General features: G+C 40.2%; 1 long non-coding RNA gene across 1 annotated transcript in view; it reads right to left on the bottom strand.

Annotated features, from left to right (window-relative positions):
* The window catches only part of LOC138751091 (uncharacterized), a 299,684-nt gene extending 279,211 nt beyond the window's left edge, over positions 1–20,473 (bottom strand). Inside the window, exons 1-2 of the long non-coding RNA XR_011349713.1 lie at positions 20,399–20,473; positions 20,181–20,267 (exon numbers count right to left, since the gene is read on the bottom strand). This is a non-coding gene — a long non-coding RNA (uncharacterized lncRNA). The remainder of the gene's footprint in view (positions 1–20,180; positions 20,268–20,398) is intronic.
* Positions 20,474–21,536: the final 1,063 nt, after the last annotated feature.

Raw genomic sequence — 21,536 nt, 5'->3', positions numbered from 1 at the left:
GACATGATCAAACAACCGAATAGGTCACCAACCTTTAGGATGAGCGAAAGTTGTTCCCGTTCTAATGTGGTTAAGATCAATCAGCCTGCAAAGTCAAAATGAACATTTGTCCTTTTACTTCTCAGACGCGGATTGATCTGATGTGTATTTATAACATTTTCTTTTTTTAAAAATTATTTTGAAAAACAGATTTTGTGACGGTTTACATGAAAAATGCTTAATGTTTGCTTCAGGATGCGCATGAATGAGCCATTTAGTTTGACCTGGACAAAGGGCTCAGGCCTGATTCTTTGGCTCTGTAGCTTTGTCATTAAGAACGTTGTGCGAGCTCTTGAAGTTCTCCAGCACTTTTGTGTATTGAGCCACTTGTTTTTCTGGCCAGAACTCAACACAACAGTATTGTCTGTCATTGGGAAAGGATGACCGGACAGACCGAGGAAAAGATTCATGAATGCGTTTATCATCTTCTTGAAAAAGAGCTACATTCCCCCTGACTTGGGAGCAAGATTGCATAACTGTTAATGATAATGAGTTTATTGTTATGTACCATAGAATGCTAAAGCGCAGAATGGCCCTATTCTGTTCTGACCATCATTTCCCTGGTCTCACTGACCTGCTCCCATTCCATAACCCTCTAGGCCTCTCCCACCCACGTACCTATCCTATTTAGTCTTAAAACACAAGATCGAGCCCACATTCACCACATCAGAGGGCAGCCCATTCCACACTACCACCACTCTATGAGTGAAGCTCTTCCCCATAATGTTCCCCCAGAATCTTTTGTCTTTCAGCTTAAAACTACGACCTCTCATATCAATCTCCCCCAATCTAAGTGGAAAAGGCCTACTTGCATCCACTCTGCCTATCCCTCCTAATAACCTTGTAAACCTCGATCAAATCTCCCCTCATAATGTATGTATGCATTGAAATTTTTACTTGCTGAAGACAAAAAAATACACAAGATATACCAAATTACAACATACACATTAAATTACCTCATTTGGAAAGAGATAATAAATATAAAGGATAGATACATGATAATTATTCATAAATACCGTCAGTGCAAGAAAAAAAGTGGTTCAGCAGTATCGACAGATCTTTCTGGCAGATGCAGAGTAATTTATGATTAGAGTACTAATGAGAGATACAAAAGCCTGACAGTGTTGGATAAAAACTGTTCTTGCACCTAGAAGTGATGAACTTCAGGGTACCTTTTCCTGAAGCAGTGAGAAGAGGTTGTGAACAGGGTGATGGGAATCCATTATGATGTGGACTGCCTTTTATTGCATTGAATCATGTGGATGTCTTCAGTGGATGGGAGGTCAGAAAGTGTGATGGCTATGTTTGCTGCCTTCTGAAGCCTTCTACATTCCTGGGCATTCAAATTTCTGAACATGGCCATGATGCCACCAGCCATTATACTTTCCACAGTGTGCCTGTAGAGGTTTCACCAAGTAGCTGACGGCATGCAAACTTTCCTCACACTTCATAGAAAGTGATTTATTCTCTGTTGCTTCAATGCGTTGGCTTCAGGACAGATTCTCCAACAGGTGGACTCCCAGGAACTTGAAAGTACTAATCCTCTCCACCACATTATTTCATCAATGAGGACAGATGTGTGGTCCCTTTCCAAAATCCATAAAATGCTTCTTGACCTTAATGATATTGACAGCAAAGTTGTTGTTCTGTTACCACATAACCAAGCCCTCAATTTCTACCCTGTATTCTGACATATTATACGGTGTAGGTGCTTAACCTTTTATCTGGGATTCCAAAAAGTGGCAACCTCCAAAAGCTGGCACTTTTCTCGGTAGATGACATAATCTCATCTAAGGTGGAGTTTGGCGTCCCACGCCACCCTGGCTCAACTCCTGTGTATCCTGTCACATTCTGCATCACTAATTAGTGGTGTCATTATTTTATAAGTACCCTACCTGTCTAGCATGACCCTCGATCAACTTACATTGGAATATTCCATGCCATTCCATTACTTTATAAGCACCTCCAAATTGTTGTATACTGACATCCATCCAGCATCACGGCCCATTCATTCGGCCTGGCAATAGAGGCTCAAATGCGAGATCAATGGCCATCATTGCTACCCATAATCCCCCACACAGCTGAAACTGCAGTACCAGTGCCAGACAGGTGAACTGAGAAGGGTGTCGTTTGCCTGCCACTGGTACAGCAGTGTGGGGTGGGTGGGGAGAGGAGAGGCAGGTGGCAGCGTGACTAAGGTAAGCGGGCAGGTGGGGGGTTGGGAGAGATGGCAGCGCAATGCAGGTGACCAAGTGGAGAGAGAGAGAGAGAGAGAGAGAGAGAGAGAGAGAGAGAGAGAGAGACATCAGCACAACTTGGGGGGGGAATAGATGGCAGCACGGCTCAGTCAGGCAAGTGGGGGACAGAAATTGCAGCGCGACTTGGGAGGGCTTAAAAGGACTGCCATTTTAAAATGATTCCAAAATTCAAAATTTTTCAAACAACAGCAGGTGTTGGGTCCCAACGATCTGTGATAAAAAGGTTCAGTACCTATAGTTATCTACAGACCTCCAAACAGTGGCCGGGATCTGGGCACAAATTAAAACAGCAAAGAGCAAAGGCATGTCAGAGGGGTAATGTTATGGTAGTCATGGGGGATGTAGCAAGCATGTAGATTGGGAAAACAAGATTGGGATCGATATCAAGAGAGATAATTTGTAGAATGCCTTTGAGATGGCTCCTTGGAACAGTGGGTGGCTGAGTGAACTGGAGAATTGGTAATTCTGGATTGGGTATTGTGTAATGAATCAGAGTTGATAAGGAGATGAAGTTAAGGGAATCTTTAAGAGGCAGTGGTCATAATACGGTCGAATTTGCCAGGCAGTTTGCGAGGGAGAAACTAGAGTCAGAGGTCTCAGCATCCCAGTGTAATAAAGGGGACTTCAAATGATCTGGCAAAGGTTAATGGCAAAGGCACACCAGCAGGGAGGTTGGCAGAGCAGACAATGGCTGGAGTTTCTGCCAGAAATAACGAAAGTCCAGGACAAGTAGATTACAAAAGAGAAAAAATATTTGAATGGATAAATGACACAACTGTGACTGATGAGAAGTCAAAGGCAAAAGAAAGAGCATACAAGGAAGTAAAATCAGTGGGAGGATCAAGGATTGGGAAGCTTTTTAAAGCTTAGAGAAGAAAACTAAGGTTAAAAAATAGAAGGAAAAGATCAACTTTGAAAGGAGGTGAGAAAATATCAAAAAGGATATTAAATGGTTTTTTTAAGTATATTGAAAGTACGAAAAGATGCAAGAGTAGATATAGAACCAATGGAAAATGACACTGCAGAAATTGTAATGGCAGACAAGGAGATGGCAGAGGAACCGAATTAGTATTTTGCATCAGTCTTCAGTTTGGAAATCATTATCAGTATATACAGAACTTTCGGGGGTAGGGGGTAGGGGTCAGGGAAGATACACGAGTGCAGTCATGGATCACCAGAGAGAAGGTCAAATTTCAGATATATAGTTAGAGTACATACATGACATCACATACAACCCTGAGATTCTTTTTTCCTGCAGGCGCGGCAGAATTACCACTAATTGGTAGTGCTAAAAAATAACTGTACACAGTGAAAACTTGTAAGCAAATAAAGAACTGTAAATGAACTGACTGTGCAATATAGGGAAAATAAATCAATAAAATGCACAAGTAAGAATACTTAAACCCTGATTGAGGTTGTCATTGAGGAATCTGCTGGTGGAGGGGTAGCAACTGCTCCTGAGACTCATGGCCCACATCTTATGGCACCTCTACCTCTTTCCTGATGACAGCAGCGAGAACAGAGCGTGAGCTGGGTGGTGTGGATCCATGATGATCGCTGCTGCCCTCCGACGGCAGCATTCCCTGTAGATGTTCTCGATAGTGGGGAGGGTTTTGCCTGTGATATCCTGGGCTGTATGAGCTGGAAGGGAAGGTGGAGAATCACTGCTCAAGACCCAATTGTTTCTGAAATATTTTGCTGGAGAAAAGTTGTCATTGGCCCATTTCCTTTGGAGTTATGAAACTGTGCACATAACGAGTCAATGAGGTATGACTAAAACAGTGGTTTTCAACCTTTTTCTTTCCACTCACATACCGCCTTAAGCAATCCCAATGCACCTATAGCAAAGGGAATACTTAAAGTTGTATGTGAGTGGAAAGAAAAAGGTTAAAAGTCATTTCTGTATATGATGTCTAATTTTAAAATTAGAAAAATTTGTGATTATCATAAATCTAATACTAAGAAACGTTTAACAAAAGACCCATAAGCTCACAAGAAAGAATAAGTCCATCAACGGAAAGTATAACACTGTGTAACTGAGCCAGCCTTCATTCCATTCCACAGCAGTATTCCAACAAGTCTTGTTCAGGGGTAATGGATAGAATTAGCCAATTCCAGTTCTTCCAATTCCTGGCAGTAATATCATAACCTATCAGATGTAAGTAGTTAAGCGTAAGAGCTTTGACCTCTTTCCATTTAGAAAGAAGCACTTAAAATTCAGGGGAGGAATGCAGTGGAGGGTGTGGAAGATTGGGAATCGAAGGTGGAAAGGGCAGTTTGTGATGAACTTTCTCTGGTTTCAAGACATCAACATGACACAATCATACGTTTTCTCTGTCATTCCAGAGTTTCTATATCAACTGAAAATAAAATGCATTGTCATAAGGAAATTAGACAGGAGAAGGAATTATGCCACACAAGCCCTGTTTCTGATAAATAATTAAATAAAACAATCACTCGTCCTTGAAATCAATTCCATTTACGAAATCAATTCCATTTACTAAATCAAATATCAAAAAGATATCACAAGTGCTGGAAGAGTTCAGCCAGCCTCATAACATCTGTGGAAAGAAATGAGCAGTCGGCATTTCAGGTCTCAGGCCTCGATCAGGAATGCCAATATTTGAACAGACACCGGGATAAAAAGGTTGGGAGGGGTGTCAAGGGAAGGGGAGGAACACAAGCTTGCAGGCGGTAGGTGGATACAAGTAGGAAGGGGCCAAAGTTAAAGGAAGTGAGAGGGCAAGGGCGCAGAGGGCTGAGAAAGATGTTCTCCGATACAGGAAGAGAACGGGATGTGAAGTTAAAGGAAAGGTGAAGTGATGAGCAAGGGATTGAGGAGGAAAGGATTGAGGGAAAGTGAAGGGGGAAAGTGAGGCCTTCCCCCTCCCACCCCATTCTCTTTTTTACCCTCCCCCTCCTTCAGTGCTTATGTATTATTCTAGTTTTCCAACATCTGAAGATTCTGTGTTTACCATCCTTAAGCATCTAAAAATTGATGAATATACCTAAAGAACAAATATCCATACTTATCGGCATTGACTAAATTTTTTTTTTGTTTTTTTTTTAATTTTTTATTTTTCACACCATAAATCACATTAGCCATGATATACACTTTTTCTTTTTCACACATATACAGTGACTTTTTCTCCCCCCCCTCCCTCCTCCCAAGCCACCCCCCCACCCCCCCCTCTCATCCATTTTAGGTATACAATCTAGGTTGCATTAAGCCAGTCAGACAATGTTGTCATTCAACAAAAATACACCAGAAATTCTACTGAGTCCATTCTTTTCTTTCCTTCTCCTTCCATCAACTTAGGTAATGTTTGTCCCCGGTAGGTTTTCGCTATTGTATTTAATGTAAGGCTCCCATACTTGTTCGAATATTTCAATATTATTTCTTAAACTATATGTTATTTTTTCTAATGGAATACATTTATTCATTTCTATATACCATAGTTGTATTTTCAAATTATCTTCCAATTTCCAGATTGACATAATACATTTTTTTGCTAAGGCTAGGGCTATCTTAACAAATCCTTTTTGTGCATCCTCCAAATCAATTCCAAATTCTTTGTTTGTTATGTTACTTAGGAGAAAGATCTCTGGATTCTTTGGTATATTGTTTTCTGTTATTTTATTTAATATCTGACTGAGATCATCCCAAAATTTTTCTACTCTCTCACATGTCCAGATTGCATGAATTGTTGTTCCCATTTCTTTTTTACATCGAAAACATCTATCAGATACTGTTGGGTCCCATTTATTTAACTTTTGCGGTGTAATGTATAGTCTGTGTAACCAATTATATTGTATCATACGTAGCCTCGTATTTATTGTATTTCTCATCGTTCCAGAACATAATTTCTCCCATGTTTCCTTTTTTATCTTTATATTTAAATCTTGTTCCCATTTTTGTTTAGTTTTACCATTTGTTTCCTCATTCTCCTTTTCTTGCAGTTTAATATACATATTTGTTATAAATCTTTTGATTAACATTGTATCTGTAATCACATATTCAAGGTTACTTCCCTCTGGTAAACTCAAATTGCTTCCTAATTTATCTTTCAAGTAGGATCTCAGTTGGTAATATGCCAGCGCTGTATCTCCAGTTATATTGTACTTATCTCTCATTTGTTCAAAGGATAAGAATCTACTTCCTGAAAAACAATTTTCTATTCTTTTAATCCCTTTTTTTCCCCATTTTCTAAAGGAAAGGTTGTCTATTGTAAAAGGGAGTAGCTTATTTTGCGTCAATATTAGTTTTGGTAATTGATAATTTATTTTATTTCTTTCTACATGAATCTTCTTCCAAATATTGAGGAGATGATGTAATACTGGAGAAGTTCTATGTTGTACCAATTTTTCGTCCCATTTATATAATATGTGTTCAGGTATCTTTTCCCCTATTTTATCTAATTCTAATCTCGTCCAGTCTGGTTTTTCCCTTGTTTGATAAAAATCTGATAGGTATCTTAATTGTGCGGCTCTATAATAATTTTTGAAGTTTGGCAATTGTAAGCCTCCTTGTTTATACCATTCTGTTAATTTATCTAGAGCTATCCTCGGTTTCCCCACTCTCCATAAAAATATCCTTATTATTTTCTTTAACTCTTTGAAGAATTTTTCTGTCAGTTGTATTGGCAATGCCTGAAATAAATATAGTATCCTTGGAAAAATGTTCATTTTAATACAGTTTATCCTTCCTATCAGTGTTAGTGGTAGATCTTTCCAATGCTCTAAATCGTCCTGTAATTTTTTCATTAGTGGATTGTAATTGAGTTTATATAATTGGCCTAGATTTTTGTTTATTTGTACACCTAGGTATCTTATTGCCTGCATTTGCCATCTGAATGGAGATTCCTTCTTAAATTTTGAGAAATCCCCATTATTCATAGGCATTGCTTCACTTTTATTTACGTTTATCTTGTAACCCGACACTTCTCCATATTCCTTCAATTTCTTATATAATTCTTTTATTGATAGTTCTGGTTCTGTTAAGTACACTATAACATCATCCGCAAATAGACTGATTTTATATTCCCTGTCTTTTATTTTTATTCCTTTTATATTATTATCTATTCTTATCAATTCTGCTAGTGGTTCTATAGCTAGCGCAAACAATAAAGGTGATAGTGCGCATCCCTGCCGCGTTGACCTGCTTAAGTTAAATTGCTTTGATATATGTACATTTACTGTCACTTTCGCTAACGGTCCCTTATATAATGCTTTAATCCAATTAATATACTTCTCCGGTAAACTGAATTTTTGCAATACTTTGAACAAATAATTCCATTCTACTCTGTCGAAGGCCTTCTCTGCGTCTAAAGCAACTGCTACTGTAGGTGCTTTATTCCCTCCTACTGCATGAATTAAGTTAATAAATTTACAAATATTGTCTGTTGTGCGTCTTTTTTTGATAAATCCAGTTTGGTCTAAATTTACCATTTTCGGTACCTGTTCTGCTAATCTGTTTGCTAATAGTTTAGCTATTATCTTATAATCTGTGTTTAGCAATGATATTGGTCTATATGACGCTGGTTAGAGTGGATCTTTCCCTTGTTTTAGTATTACTGTAATTATTGCTGTTTTACATGAATCTGGTAAGTTTTGTGTCTCATCAATCTGGTTGATTACATCCAGGAGGGTCGGTATTAATAAGTCTTTAAATGTTTTGTAGAATTCTATTGGAAATCCATCCTCTCCTGGTGTCTTATTATTTGGTAATTTTTTTTATTATCTCTTGTATTTCTACTGTTCCAAATGGTTCTGTTAATTTATTTTGTTCCTCTATTTGTAGTTTTGGTAGTTCAATTTTAGTCAAAAATTCATCTATTTTCCCTTCTTTCCCTTCGTTTTCAGTTCGGTATAATTGTTCATAGAATTCTCTGAAGTTTTCCTGAATATCTTTTGGATTATATGTAATTTGTTTGTCTTTTTTCCTTGATGCCAATACCATTTTCTTAGCTTGCTCTGTCTTAAGCTGCTATGCTAGGATTTTGTGCGTTTTTTCACCTAGTTCATAATATTTCTGTTTTGTCTTCATTATATTCTTCTCTACCTTATATGTTTGTAATGTTTCATATTTTATTTTTTTATCCGCCAATTCTCTTCTTTTAGTTGTATCTTCCTTCATTGCTAATATTTTTTCTATGTTTACTATTTCCCTTTCCAACTGCTCTGTTTCCTGATTATAGTCCTTCTTCATCTTGGTTACATAACTTATTATTTGCCCTCTAATGAATGCTTTCATTGCGTCCCATAGTATAAACTTATCTTCCACTGATTCCGTATTTACTTCAAAATACATTTTTAATTGTTTTTCAATAAATTCTCTAAAATCCTGTCTTTTAAGTAGCATGGGGTTTAATCTCCATCTATACATTCTTGGAGGGATGTCCTCTAGCTTTACTGTCAATATTAAGGGTGAATGGTCCGATAGTATTCTAGCTTTATATTCTGTTTTTCTTACTCTATCCTGCATACTAGCTGATAACAAAAATAGGTCTATTATTGAGTATGTTTTATGTCTAGCCGAGTAGTATGAGTATTCCTTTTCTTTTGGGTTTTGTTTCCTCCATATATCCACAAGTTTCATTTCTTGCATTGACTTAATTATAAATTTGGTTACTTTGTTCTTCCTGTTAATTTTTTTCCCCATTTTATCCATATTTGGATCCAAATTCAGGTTGAAATCCCCTCCTATTAGTATGTTCCCTTGCGTATTAGCTACCTTCAAAAAGATATCTTGCATAAACTTTTGATTTTCTTCGTTAGGTGAATATATATTAAGTAGATTCCAAAACTCCGAATATATCTGACATTTTAACATAATATATCCCCCTGCTGGATCTATTATTTCCTCTTCTATTTTAAATGGCACATTTTTACTAATTAATATAGCCACTCCTCTTGCTTTTGAATTATATGATGCTGCTGTTACATGTCCTACCCAATCTCTCTTTAATTTCTTGTGCTCCAATTCAGTTAAGTGTGTTTCTTGGACAAATGCTATATCAATTTTTTACTTTTTCAGTAAATTTAGTAGTTTCTTCCTTTTAATTTGGTTATGTATTCCATTAATATTTAAAGTCATATAGTTCAGCGTAGCCATTTTATATTTTGTTTATTTTCTCTTTCCGTTTTTCCATCATTACCTTTCCTCCTTTTCCATTTCTGTTTTCTTATTTTCAACTCTTTATAAGACAACATTCCTACAATATCCAACATTTTCCTTATTCTCCTATTTCTATTTTCTTTATCCCCAATCTCCCCTTCCCCTCCTGAGTTGTCCTTTATCCCTTGTCGGACAACCACATCTCCCCTCTCCATTTGGATTTGCGAATCCACTCGCAAGCGTCAACTGATTTTGCAGTGATCGCTATTTCCCCCCACCCAGCCCCCCCAGAAAAGATTTCACTTTTCATATGTCACGAAGGTCACTCTTTTAATTCCCTCCTTATTCTCTCTATTCCATTACCTTCCCTTATTAATTCTTGTCTATACTATCTATATTTTCCTCTAAGTACAGATACATTCACGTATGCACATTGTCTCTATTCACTCTTATACCTCTTTACCCGCATACATATCAATCGTGGTCATTTTTACCCTCATTACCCGTCTTCATCCCTCAGTCTATTTTTGTCTTTACCCACATACATATCAACCGTGATCATTTTTACTCTCATTACCCGTCTTCCTCCCTCAGTCTATTTTTGTAATTGTTCTTCAAATTTTCGTGCTTCTTCTGGATCCGAGAATAGTCTGTTTTGTTGTCCTGGAATAAATATTTTCAATACCGCTGGATGCTTTAGTATAAATTTATACCCTTTCTTCCATAAAATCGCCTTTGCTGTATTGAACTCTTTTCTCTTCTTTAGGAGTTCAAAACTTATATCTGGATAAATGAAGATTTTTTGCCCTTTATACTCCAGTGGTTTGTTGCCCTCTCTTACTTTTTCCATTGTCTTCTCCAGTACCTTTTCTCTTGTAGTATATCTTAGGAATTTTACTAAAATAGATCTTGGTTTTTGTTGTGGTTGTGGTTTAGAGGCCAATGCTCTATGTGCCCTTTCTATTTCCATTTCTTGCTGTAGTTCTGGACATCCTAGGGTCTTAGGGATCCACTCTTTTATAAACTCCCTCATATTCTTGCCTTCTTCATCTTCCTTAAGGCCCACTATCTTTATGTTATTTCTTCTGTTATAATTTTCCATTATATCTATTTTTGAGCTAGTAGTTCTTGTGTCTCTTTAGTTTTTTTATTAGATTCCTCCAATTTCTTTTTTAAGTCTTCTACCTCCATTTCTGCTGCTACTGCCCGCTCTTCCATCTTGTCCATTTTCTTTCCCATTTCTGTTAAGGTCATATCTATTTTATTCACTTTCTCTTCTGTGTTGTTTATTCTTCTTCTTAAATCATTGAATTCCTGTGTTTGCCATTCTTTAAATGACTCCATGTATCCTCTAACAAGAGAAAGTATATAATTTACCTTGCCTTTCCCTTCATCTATTTCACTGTATTCTTCCTCTTCTTCTTCCTCTGGGTTGGCCATCTGTTGTTTCTTTGTTGCCCTTTTCTTCTCTTCTTTCTTGTTTTCATTGTTTTCTGTGGTCTCTTCTTGCTGCAGGTGTTCTGCAGCTGTCGTTGCCGGCTGTGGAGATCGACTCCCCAGCTGGTCCCCCCTCCCGTCGGTGTGTTTTTTTTCCTGCGCGGTGGCGCACTTTTACTCGGCTCTGCGAGCCATTTTTGTAGTCCTATTTCTACCGACCTGAGGAAGCGGGCTTCTCTCTCCACATCGGGCCTCTTCGGACAGGTAAGGCCTTCTCTTTCTTCCTCCGTTGTCTTCTCTTCCTCTCTTCTTACCGTTGATTTTGATTTTTCTTTTTTTGTCGCCATCTTCTTTTCACCTTTATACTCACTTTTCTTTAACTTTTATTTCTGTGCCTTTGTATTTTCTCTTGTTTTTCCCGACTTTTCTGGAGAGGGCTGGAGTTCACCGTCCGGCCACTACTCCATCACGTGACTCCTCTGGCATTGACTAAATTTAAAAATAAATTATTCTGTCAAATCTTATCAAAATTTTGTATGCTTGCAAAATATCACCTCTCATTCTTGCAAACTTTGTTGTGAACATGGGTGATTTCTGGTTCTGACCCCATCCCAGGAACAAATCCAGTGATAGCCTTCATTGGGCTGTCTCCAAAGCAAAATGTCGAGACCAGAATCGCACACAGAATTTCAGGTGTATTCTCAACGCAACTCTGCAATGCCAGAGACAATTCCCACAGCAGCTTCATTCATTATAGTTTTCATCATGTGACAAGAATCTTTTAATTTAGAAGGTAAAGGTTTGAAAGTGGTGCAAAGGTGAATTGGCTCAGATGTATCTCTTTGGCAACAAACTTATCTATCTAAAAATAAACCTTATGGACTACTTAGAACAATGCCTAGTAGAGAGCCTGTTGCTTGACCACTGAAAAAGGAGGGTATCAATGCTCAAATGCTATTAGCCATCATCTAACAGCACATAATATGTTGCTTTGGTATTTGACCATGTGCTTGATAACCCTGAGTGGCCATTGTGTTTCTATGTCAGAAACTATTTAGAGCTGAAATTAAATAAAAATCTCTGAAGAGAGCACTATGTTAAACATTCCACCATGACCTTTGTAACTCATCAAATTCCTGGATCCATCATTGAGTGTGCAACCAAGTAACAGAGCTTTCCCAAAATTTGCATACTGAAATTCAGTCATCGTTGCCTCAGCAAATCATGTCATTGAATATCAGACAGAAGAGGATACTCTCACTTGGATCTCTGCACTGAGTTAATGATTAAGGACGGGGAAAAGGTAGAAACCGTGACAAATGCAGAGACACCAATGGCTTACGTTAAGAGGAAGTATGCACTCTTTCAGGCGAACAGAAGATGAGATCCTCCTCCCATGTTATTTTCAGCTGAATAGGTCTTTGGCACTGTTTAAACATGAATTGGGAACACTTCTGATGGCAACCATTCATGTCATGTCAGCACCTTTCAGAGGGAGGTGAGGATAGTTGAAATATTATTGTTTTCAAAGTCAATGTTATGCAACAGATATGTTTTTTTCTACAATTTGAAGCGCATGAGTCAAATTAGAAGAACAGATAAAATCAAAGGATATTCAATAGAGAGGTTGGTCTTGGCCTAAGCAAAGGTCTGGACCCACTGCAGTTTACCTGTCATCACAAATGGTTCACAGCAGATGGAAAATCACTGGATCTCCACTCAGCTCTGGATCACCTCAAAAACAGCAATTCGTACATACTGCTCAGTCTTCAACACCATTATTCCCTCAGGGCTGGTCAAGAAGCTCAAAACTCTGGGCCTCTGCAAAATAATCCTTAACTTTCTCATGGGAAGACCACAGTAAGTATGAATTGGAAACAACATCTCCTCCTCACTGATTATCAACACAGGCACACCTCAAGGATGGGTGCTTAGCCCACTCCTCTACTCATTATACACCATGACTGTGTGGTCAGGGACAATTCCAAAGCTATCCACAAATGTGCCAATGACACTGTGGTTACAGTAGAATCACAAACTGCAATGAGGACGTGTACAGCAGGGAGATAGATCAGCTCGTTGAGTGGTTTCACACCATCAACCTTGTCCTCAATGTTAGCAAAACCAAAGAGATGATTGTGGACTTCAGGAGGAAGTCAGGAGAAAATTATCCAGTCCTCATCGAAGGCTCAGTAGTGGAGAGGGTCAAGAATGTCAAATCCCTGTGTATCAACATTTTCGAGGATCTGTCCTGAAGTCTCCATGTTGATGTAATCACAAAGAAGGGTTGTCAGAAGCTAGATTCTGTTAGGTGTTTGAGGAGATTTGGTATGTCACTGAAGACTCTTGTAAACTTCTGCAGGGGTACCATGCTGGCTGGTTGATTCACTGTCTGATACAGAGATGCCAATGCTCAGGACAAGAAAAAAAACTCCAGAGGGTTGTTCATTCGACCTGTGACATCACGGCCCCACATTTCACTCCATCAAGGACATCTACAAGAGGCAGGGCCTTAATAAAGTGTCTCCAATCTAAAGGACCCCCTCCTCCCACCCACCATCCAGGCCATGGCCTCTTCACTCTTCTAGCATTAGGTACGGGAACCTAAAGTCAAGCACTAGGCGGCTTAAAGACAGCTTCTTCCAAGCTGACATCAGACCCCTGAGTGATCAATGAACCAAAGACACTGCCTTACGTTGACTTTTCGTGCACTATTTTTATTTATTGTTGTAAGGTGGTTTATACAAATGTTGGCAATATGACACTGCCGCAATATAATGAATTTCGTGACTTGTTCATAACAGCAAACTCTGATTTTGATTAGTAAACTGGAACCTGTACCTTTTTTGAACTGGTTTTGCAGGATACTGCAATCAACTGTTGTCTCACCAAGCATATATAGTAAATGTGTTTAGAAATGCCCACAGGTGATGAGCAATACAAACTAAACATTATAGAAGGGAAACTTTCACTTTGCCGACAAGCTAAATTGGTAAAAGGTTGCAACAACTAAATAGGGTTTGGCATTTTTAAAAAATCCATTTTGATTTTTTGACATCACGTGACGACTAAACTTTTCACCTTCCATGAAGATGGCGTCACAACAAGATGGCATTGTTGGTGTAGAAGTTAGCACAATGCCATTGACCAGGGTTTAAATTGGTTGGTGTCTTTACATCAATCCCATGGCTATGTAAATTTCCTCTGGATGTTCCAGTTTCCTCCCATGTTCCAAAGACTTATTATGGGTTTGTAAATTAATTGTTCACATGGGAGGCTCATGAGCCAGAAGTGCCTGTTATCCCATGCCGTATCTCTGAATTAAAATTAAAAACTCTAATTGTCAGAAGTGTAATCAAGCAGCAATAAACTATATAGCTGGTGTGTGGGATTTTACCATGTCCCCATTAAATGTTTCTCTATACTTTTGAACTCAAAAACTTCAGCTGACAAAACTTGGTGGAAATATAAGTGAATAAATAACAGCACTGAGAAAGTGTAAGGGGATTTATGACTTTGGGGACTGGGGAGAAACAACTGTTTATATCCTTATCCAATGAGATTGAAGAGAGATAAAGAACTAGAGGAAGGTAGAAAAAGAAACAAAAGTCACAGGAAAGAAAAAAAGTGAGGAAAGAAATAAAATAAAGAATATTGAAATATGTTGCATTTTAAACATCAGAGAAAAGTATGATATAAAATTGATGAAATAAGCTCCCATTGTTTACTTTTCAGAATGGTTGTTCAGCAGTCAGTAATAATTATCACGTTATCAAAAATATGCTTTCAATATCAGATTTACATTGTGGTAAATTAATGGACAAAATAATGAAGTCCTCTAGACCAATGGTTCTCAATCTTTTACTTTCCACTCACATACCATTTTAAATAATCCCTATGCCATAGGTGATTGATAAGGGATTGCTTAAGGTGGTAAGTGGGTGGAAAGAAAAAGGTTGAAAACCACTGTTCTAATTGTTCCTCATTTACTCGTTAATTGCACGGTTTTATAACTCCAAAGGAAATGGGCCAATAACAATTTTTCTCCAGCAAAATGTTTCAATAACAATTCGGTCTGGAGCAGTGATTCTAAACTTTTTCTTTCCACCCACATCCCACCTTAAGCAATCCCTTATTAACCATACAGCAGTGATGGCATAGGGATTACTTAAAGTGGGATGTGAGTGGAAAGAAAAAGGTTGAGAACCATTGATATACACTCTACATATCTATATTTTTTAATTGGTACATGTCCTTCTACATTCATTGTTCCATCAATTCAACCCAAAGTTTCAATTCCACTCGTGCTTCCTCAAACAATGCTCCCTCAAAGTGTTTGAGAGGCTGTTACACAGAGCTCAGACCTCCAATATGCTGTGGCAGTGGAACCCAAGTCTGTGATCCACCCCAGCAGAGAATTGTGGTGGCTGAACCATGTTCCATACATTTCTCAGCATGTGCTCCTCAGCCGCACTGCTGACTCGAACTTTTCTATTTATTTGTTTATTTATTTAGTCAAACAGCACTGTAACAGGCCACTTCAGCCCATGAGACCGTGCCATCCAATTTACCCCCAATTAACTTACATCCCCTCTACATCTTTGAAGGGTAGGTGGAAACAGAGCTCCTGGGGGAAAAAAAACATGCACAGGGAGAATGTACAAACTCCTTACAGACAGTGCAGGATTCGAACCCCAGTCCTGATCGCTGGTCCAATAAAGACATTGCATTAACTACTACGCCAAGTGTGCAGGAAGGATATGAAAGGGAGGGTTCTTTGCACAAACAGCCAAGCGAGGATTGTTAATTCTGGAGATGAAACATTCTCCCAAATGGCTTTAACAGTCTTCTCAGGAAATCCATCATCTCTTACTTGTAGCACATTCAGTACTAACCACTACCGGATAGACTTCTGGCCGAAGGGATATTTCCATAGAAACATTTCTACAATAGGCAGGTAGTATGACAAGATCCAATTGAATGATACATTGTGTAACTACAACACCAGGTATAGGTAAAACCTCATGCTGTGACTCCTGTAATTTCTGAACTCAGGCTCTATGCACAGCTTGATGCTGCTACACACAATGGTGTCCATCAGGATATTACTGAAAATGATTCCCCACCAACCCCAACCCCCTCCCCAATGAACACAACCAGTTCCTGATATCCAGAAGAAATTAGAGATGGCTTGGATGGCAGGTTTGGAACTTATCTGTGCCATAAGCCAGGAGTGCCTTGCACCTGACGACAAAAATCTTGCCTGCATTACTCTCACATTCCAGTTTCTGTTTCACTTTAGTTGTCCACTCCAGCCAATTCTTGCTGCACACCCTGGCTCGTTCAATCCAGATTCCTAGCATCTTCATTGGAACAAGAAAATATGCAGACCCTGTGATTGTAGATCGTACATAAAAGTGCTGAAGAAACTTAGCAGGTCCCACAGTGTCCTTAGGAGGCAAAGATGTATAACCAACATTTCAGGCCTGAGCCCTTCATCAAAGTATGAGAAGGCACTGGAATCCAGCACCTTCAGTCATTCAGACCAGACCAGATGTTGAAGCAAACAGAAAACCATTCTGGCCAGTTGCTAAAGAACAATCCTCACACCTGTTGTGCGATCAACTCCGACTCTCTGTTCAAACTGGTTGCTAATCAATCTGCAGACTGACCATGGCCCCAATCAGCTGACAGCAAGTTTGTCCATATGCCCCTTGTAGCATTGTCATTCCTCGTGCCCACGTCCTTCCTGATGGATTCAAGTGTTCCACCAAATGAACTAAGGGATTAATGACTGTAAATGTTATGGCTAACAAAGATCTCAGACATCACTAATAAACTAATAGGTATTGCAGATGAAAATGTTATCACTCAAATGGATTAACAGAACCACTGAATGAAGAAAGTCTATGAAGAATATAATGAACTCCACTAAGAAATTTAATGACTTAATTGTGAATAACTTGGTCACCTGCTGCAGAAAAAATATTTCAAAACTAAATATAGGTGATGTTGTGGTGGTGCACATCTGTGATGGCAGGAGAACAAGCTCCGCATGTTTCGGCCACGGCAATGGAGCATCCGTGTCAGGATGGCGCCGCCAGGAGCGTCTTTTCCGCCAGTCGGGTCAAGTCCACATTCGCACGGAGCTGCAGAATGATGCCACCTCTGGCATGCAGGCGAGATTTACGGGCGGCCTTACAAGGCGCAGCACAGGAAGTTAGTTCAGGTACACAATCCTTTATCTGGAAACCTTGGGGGACAGTGTGTTCCAAATTTTGGATATTTCCAGATTTCAGAAGGCCAGATTTAAGCCCACCCGAATTGTGCTGCGTATACACCCCCACCCCCTTCCAATCACGCTGCCATCTCCACCCCCACCCCTCACCCACCTGACTCACGCTGCCATTCCCCCCCTCACCTGCCTGACTTGCGCTGCCAGTCTCTTGCCCCCACCCCCCCCAACTCACGCTGCCGTCTCTCTCCCCACTTGCCGGATTTTGGAGCTTTTCAGATTTTAGATGTCCAGATAAAGGATTGTGTACATGTATAAACAACTGGAGTGCAGACAAACTTGCTGAGTGCTGGTCTTGTTCTTTCAACTCCGCGTAGCTGCCACTACAATGGATTAATATGCAGAACAGTGAAAGAACTTTAAAGTATTGTTTTACTTGCAGTATGTTAATCACAGTGAAATACAAAAGTCTGCAGACGCTGTGACTGGAGTAGTAAAAACTACTGAAGGAACTCAGCAGGTCTCGCAGCATCCATAAGAAGTAAATATATATTTCAGTCATTTCGGACTTGAGCCGAAAGGGAGGCCCATAGTATGGGAAGAAGCAGGCAGTACCTGAATAAAAGAAATAGCAGGGGGAGGAGTCAAGTTTATTGTCATCTGACTGCACTAGTACAACCTGACAAGACAGCATTCTCTGGTCCTCAGCGAAAATAATGCAGACACACAACCAGACGTAACACACATACAGACAAATAATACATACGCAGGACAAGTTTTCATCTGTATAAATAGATAAATAAATTTTGTTTCATGAATTTGAGAGTCTTGGATGGTTAGTGCAAGCAGTTCCTTTGGTCATTCAGGATTCTCACTGCCCATGGGAAGAAGCTGTTCCTCAGCCTGGTGGTGCTGGCTCTGATACTCCTGTATCTCTTCCCCGACAGGAACAGCTGAAAGATGCATTGTGCAGGGTGGAAGGGGTCCTCAATGATGTGTACGCCCTCTTCAGACAATGATCTCGGTAGATCATGTTGATGGAGGGAGAGAGACTCCAGTGATCCTCCCTGCCACTCTTATGGTCTTGTGGATTGACCCCGATCCATTTCTCTGCAGCAACTGTACCACATTGTCATGCAGCCATCCAGGACTCCCTTTATAGAGCTCCTATAGAAGGTTGACATAATGGTGACCAGTAGCCTTGCCCGCTTCAAACTTCTCAGGAAGTACAGTTACCATTGCGCCTTCCTGACAAGTGAGGAGATGTTGAGTCCACGATAGGTCACTAGTTCAGTGAACTCCAAGGATCTTGGTGCTCTCCACTCTCTCCACTACAGAGTGGTTGATGTGTTGTGGAGGGTGGTTACTCCTGCTCCTCCTGAAGTCCACAATCATCTCTTTCGTCTTGACCACATTGAGACTCAAATTGTTCCTCTCGCGCCATTTCACGACATTTTCCACCTCTTCTCTGTAGTGCGACTCATTATTGGTGCTGATGAAACCAACTGCTGCTGTATCTATCATCTGCAAACTCGATGACACTGCTGGAGCGTGATCTGGCGATGCATTTGTGGGTCAGTAGTTTGAACAGGAGCCAGCTGACCACACAGCCCTGAGGTGTGTCAGTGCTCAGCATGACAGTGCTCAATATTCTGCTATCGACCCAGACAGACTGTGGTCTTTCTGTAAGGAAGTCCAGACCAAAAGAAAAAGAAAAAAATAATGATAATTGGACATGGAAAAGAGGCTGGGAAAGAGGAAAGGTGAGATTCGATAGGGGCAAGGGGTGCAGAGGAGGGCGTTGTTGGCTCTGCGAATGCAGAGCTGAGATGAAGAAGAGAGCGGAGGGGGGAGAGAGAGAGAGAGAGAGAGAGAGAGAGAGAGAGAGAGAGAGAGAGAGAGAGAGAGAGAACGCTACAGGAAAGAGTGTGACTAACAGAAACCAGAGAAGTCAATGTTAATGCCATCAGGTTATGTTAATTGTAGTCAGGAAAGCTAGAGTGCCATAATCAATCGTATTGACTTCAGTGGTTGATTTTCTGCTTTGCGCTCCCACCATAATACCTCCTCTTTGTTAACAGAGCTTTCAAAAATTTAGTTGCTCTTTGATAGCATTCATGAGGATTATCCAATTAACACATTCCTAAAAATCAGGTGTTTAGCTTCAGGAGAAAAGAAAATGTGGGAAAATACCCAATTCTTACAAAGGGATACAATAAATTATCAACAGGCTGGGGCAGAGTGATAGTCCAAGAGCACAATTGGCTGAATATGAGGAGGTGCAGAACAACATACCCGGCTGATGACCTGCTACAGGGATTTCAGCCTTTGTTTGTTTGTTGAGACATTATGATCTTTGTCATAAGGTGATTTTTACAATGATTGCAAAACACAAACTGGATATAACAAATTTTGAATTATTATTCAATTCTTGGATAATATTGTAGCAGCCCGTGGAGCGGGCCAACACAGGAAACGGCCGTTGAGCACGGTGATCAAGCAAAGAACATGCGGGATGAGACAACTGCTCCCATAGGGTCCAGAAATAACAGTCAAATCGACCAATCTCTGCCAGCGGATCGCAGGGGGTCCAATCAGGCCCGTGCATCTGGGACAGCCAATCGGCAGCCAGCCCTGCTCAAGTCACACCCCAATAGTGACATGGCCAGCTGCTTATAAAAGGCAGAGCTGCAGCCCAATAAAGTCAGTGTCAATTACATTCCCTTCATGTGAGAGTCTTCTTTCTTCAACCTGGAGCTATTACCGCAGTGACCCTGTTACAATATATTATAATGTAGGTAACATAATATTACAGCTATCAATATTGTTACTTGGACATCTGACTTTTTACCTGATATAGCTGATATCTTTACACAGTCTTAAAAAAACTATAGTTGATGCAATCCTGAAGGATAATTTGACACAAATCAGTTGTCTTCTGTCTCATTTTGCCATCTTTAGTAATACTGTGGTGAGACTACAATAGACAGATTGAAGCGATTTACACATGAAGCATGGCTCAAAGTGAGAGTTCATATTAAATCATACTTCACTGCAACAGTAGAGGCAAGTCAACTACATTCATAATACTGACCTGTGTTCAAAAGGACGTTTCTCTGTCGCCCTTGGGATATCTGCGGTTGTATGCTTCTTGGCATTCATTCAATGGTTATTGTCAATTCTGTTCGTGAAAGAAAGCCACTGTTCAACAGAAATGTTGCAAGCTCATTTCAAGAACACATTCACAGATATTACAAGTGAATGATTCAGAGGATATGGGTGGCATGCAAGATAGAAGAGGGGATGTCTTACATATCTGGTCCAATTCTTTAATAGTGTTGTAGCGATGTGCTACACACAGAGCTCAAATAGACAGACACAATCGGTTGGAGTTATCATTTTAAAAACTGGCTTTTAATCAGCATTCTCTGCACTGACTTTTACGTACTTCCTCTGGAAGTGACATCACCCGTGCATATAAAAGACTCTTGGCGTACACAGCCTTTGCTCCACAATGAAGAGCTGGGAGGAAGACTGGTGCCATTTTGGGAGAGGATCTTCTTAGCCACATGTGGCCACCAGTTTGATCACATAGTTAGTGGGCTACCACAGTGTCATAATTAGGTTGAGAAAATGTTAAACACTAATTGTTCTTCAAAGAAGACAAATAATTATTTTTTCTTTACGTCTTATACTCATTACCATTTACAATGAACATTTTTCACAAATATGAATGAAATAAAAACATGTTATGTTGAAATTGAAGCCAGTATAGCTGGCTTAAAAATATCTATCCAATACCTCTCCAACATCTTTCTTTCTTCTTTGGCTTGGCTTCGTGGACGAAGATTTATGGAGGGGGTAAAAAGTCCACGTCAGCTGCAGGCTCGTTTGTGGCTGACCAGTCCGATGCGGGACAGGCAGACACGATTGCAGCGGTTGCAAGGGAAAATTGGTTGGTTGGGGTTGGGTGTTTGGTTTTTCCTCCTTTGCCTTTTGTCAGTGAGGTGGGCTCTGCGGTCTTCTTCAAAGGAGGCTGCTGCCCGCCAAACTGTGAGGCGCCAAGATGCACGGTTTGAGGCGTTATCAGCCCACTGGCGGTGGTCAATGTGGCAGGCACCAAGAGATTTCTTTAGGCAGTCCTTGTACCTTTTCTTTGGTGCACCTCTGTCACGGTGGCCAGTGGAGAGCTCGCCATATAATACGATCTTGGGAAGGCGATGGTCCTCCATTCTGGAGACGTGACCCATCCAGCGCAGCTGGATCTTCAGCAGCGTGGACTCGATGCTGTCGACCTCTGCCATCTCGAGTACCTCAACGTTAGGGGTGTGAGCGCTCCAATGGATGTTGAGGATGGAGCGGAGACAACGCTGGTGGAAGCGTTCTAGGAGCCGTAGGTGGTGCCGGTAGAGGACCCATGATTCGGAGCCGAACAGGAGTGTGGGTATGA

This window comes from Narcine bancroftii, chromosome 1, assembly GCF_036971445.1.
Source record: "Narcine bancroftii isolate sNarBan1 chromosome 1, sNarBan1.hap1, whole genome shotgun sequence".
In the NCBI taxonomy this organism is placed as follows: domain Eukaryota; kingdom Metazoa; phylum Chordata; class Chondrichthyes; order Torpediniformes; family Narcinidae; genus Narcine; species Narcine bancroftii.
Note: the sequence above shows the minus strand (reverse complement) of the source record. Positions and strands in the feature narration are given on the sequence as shown.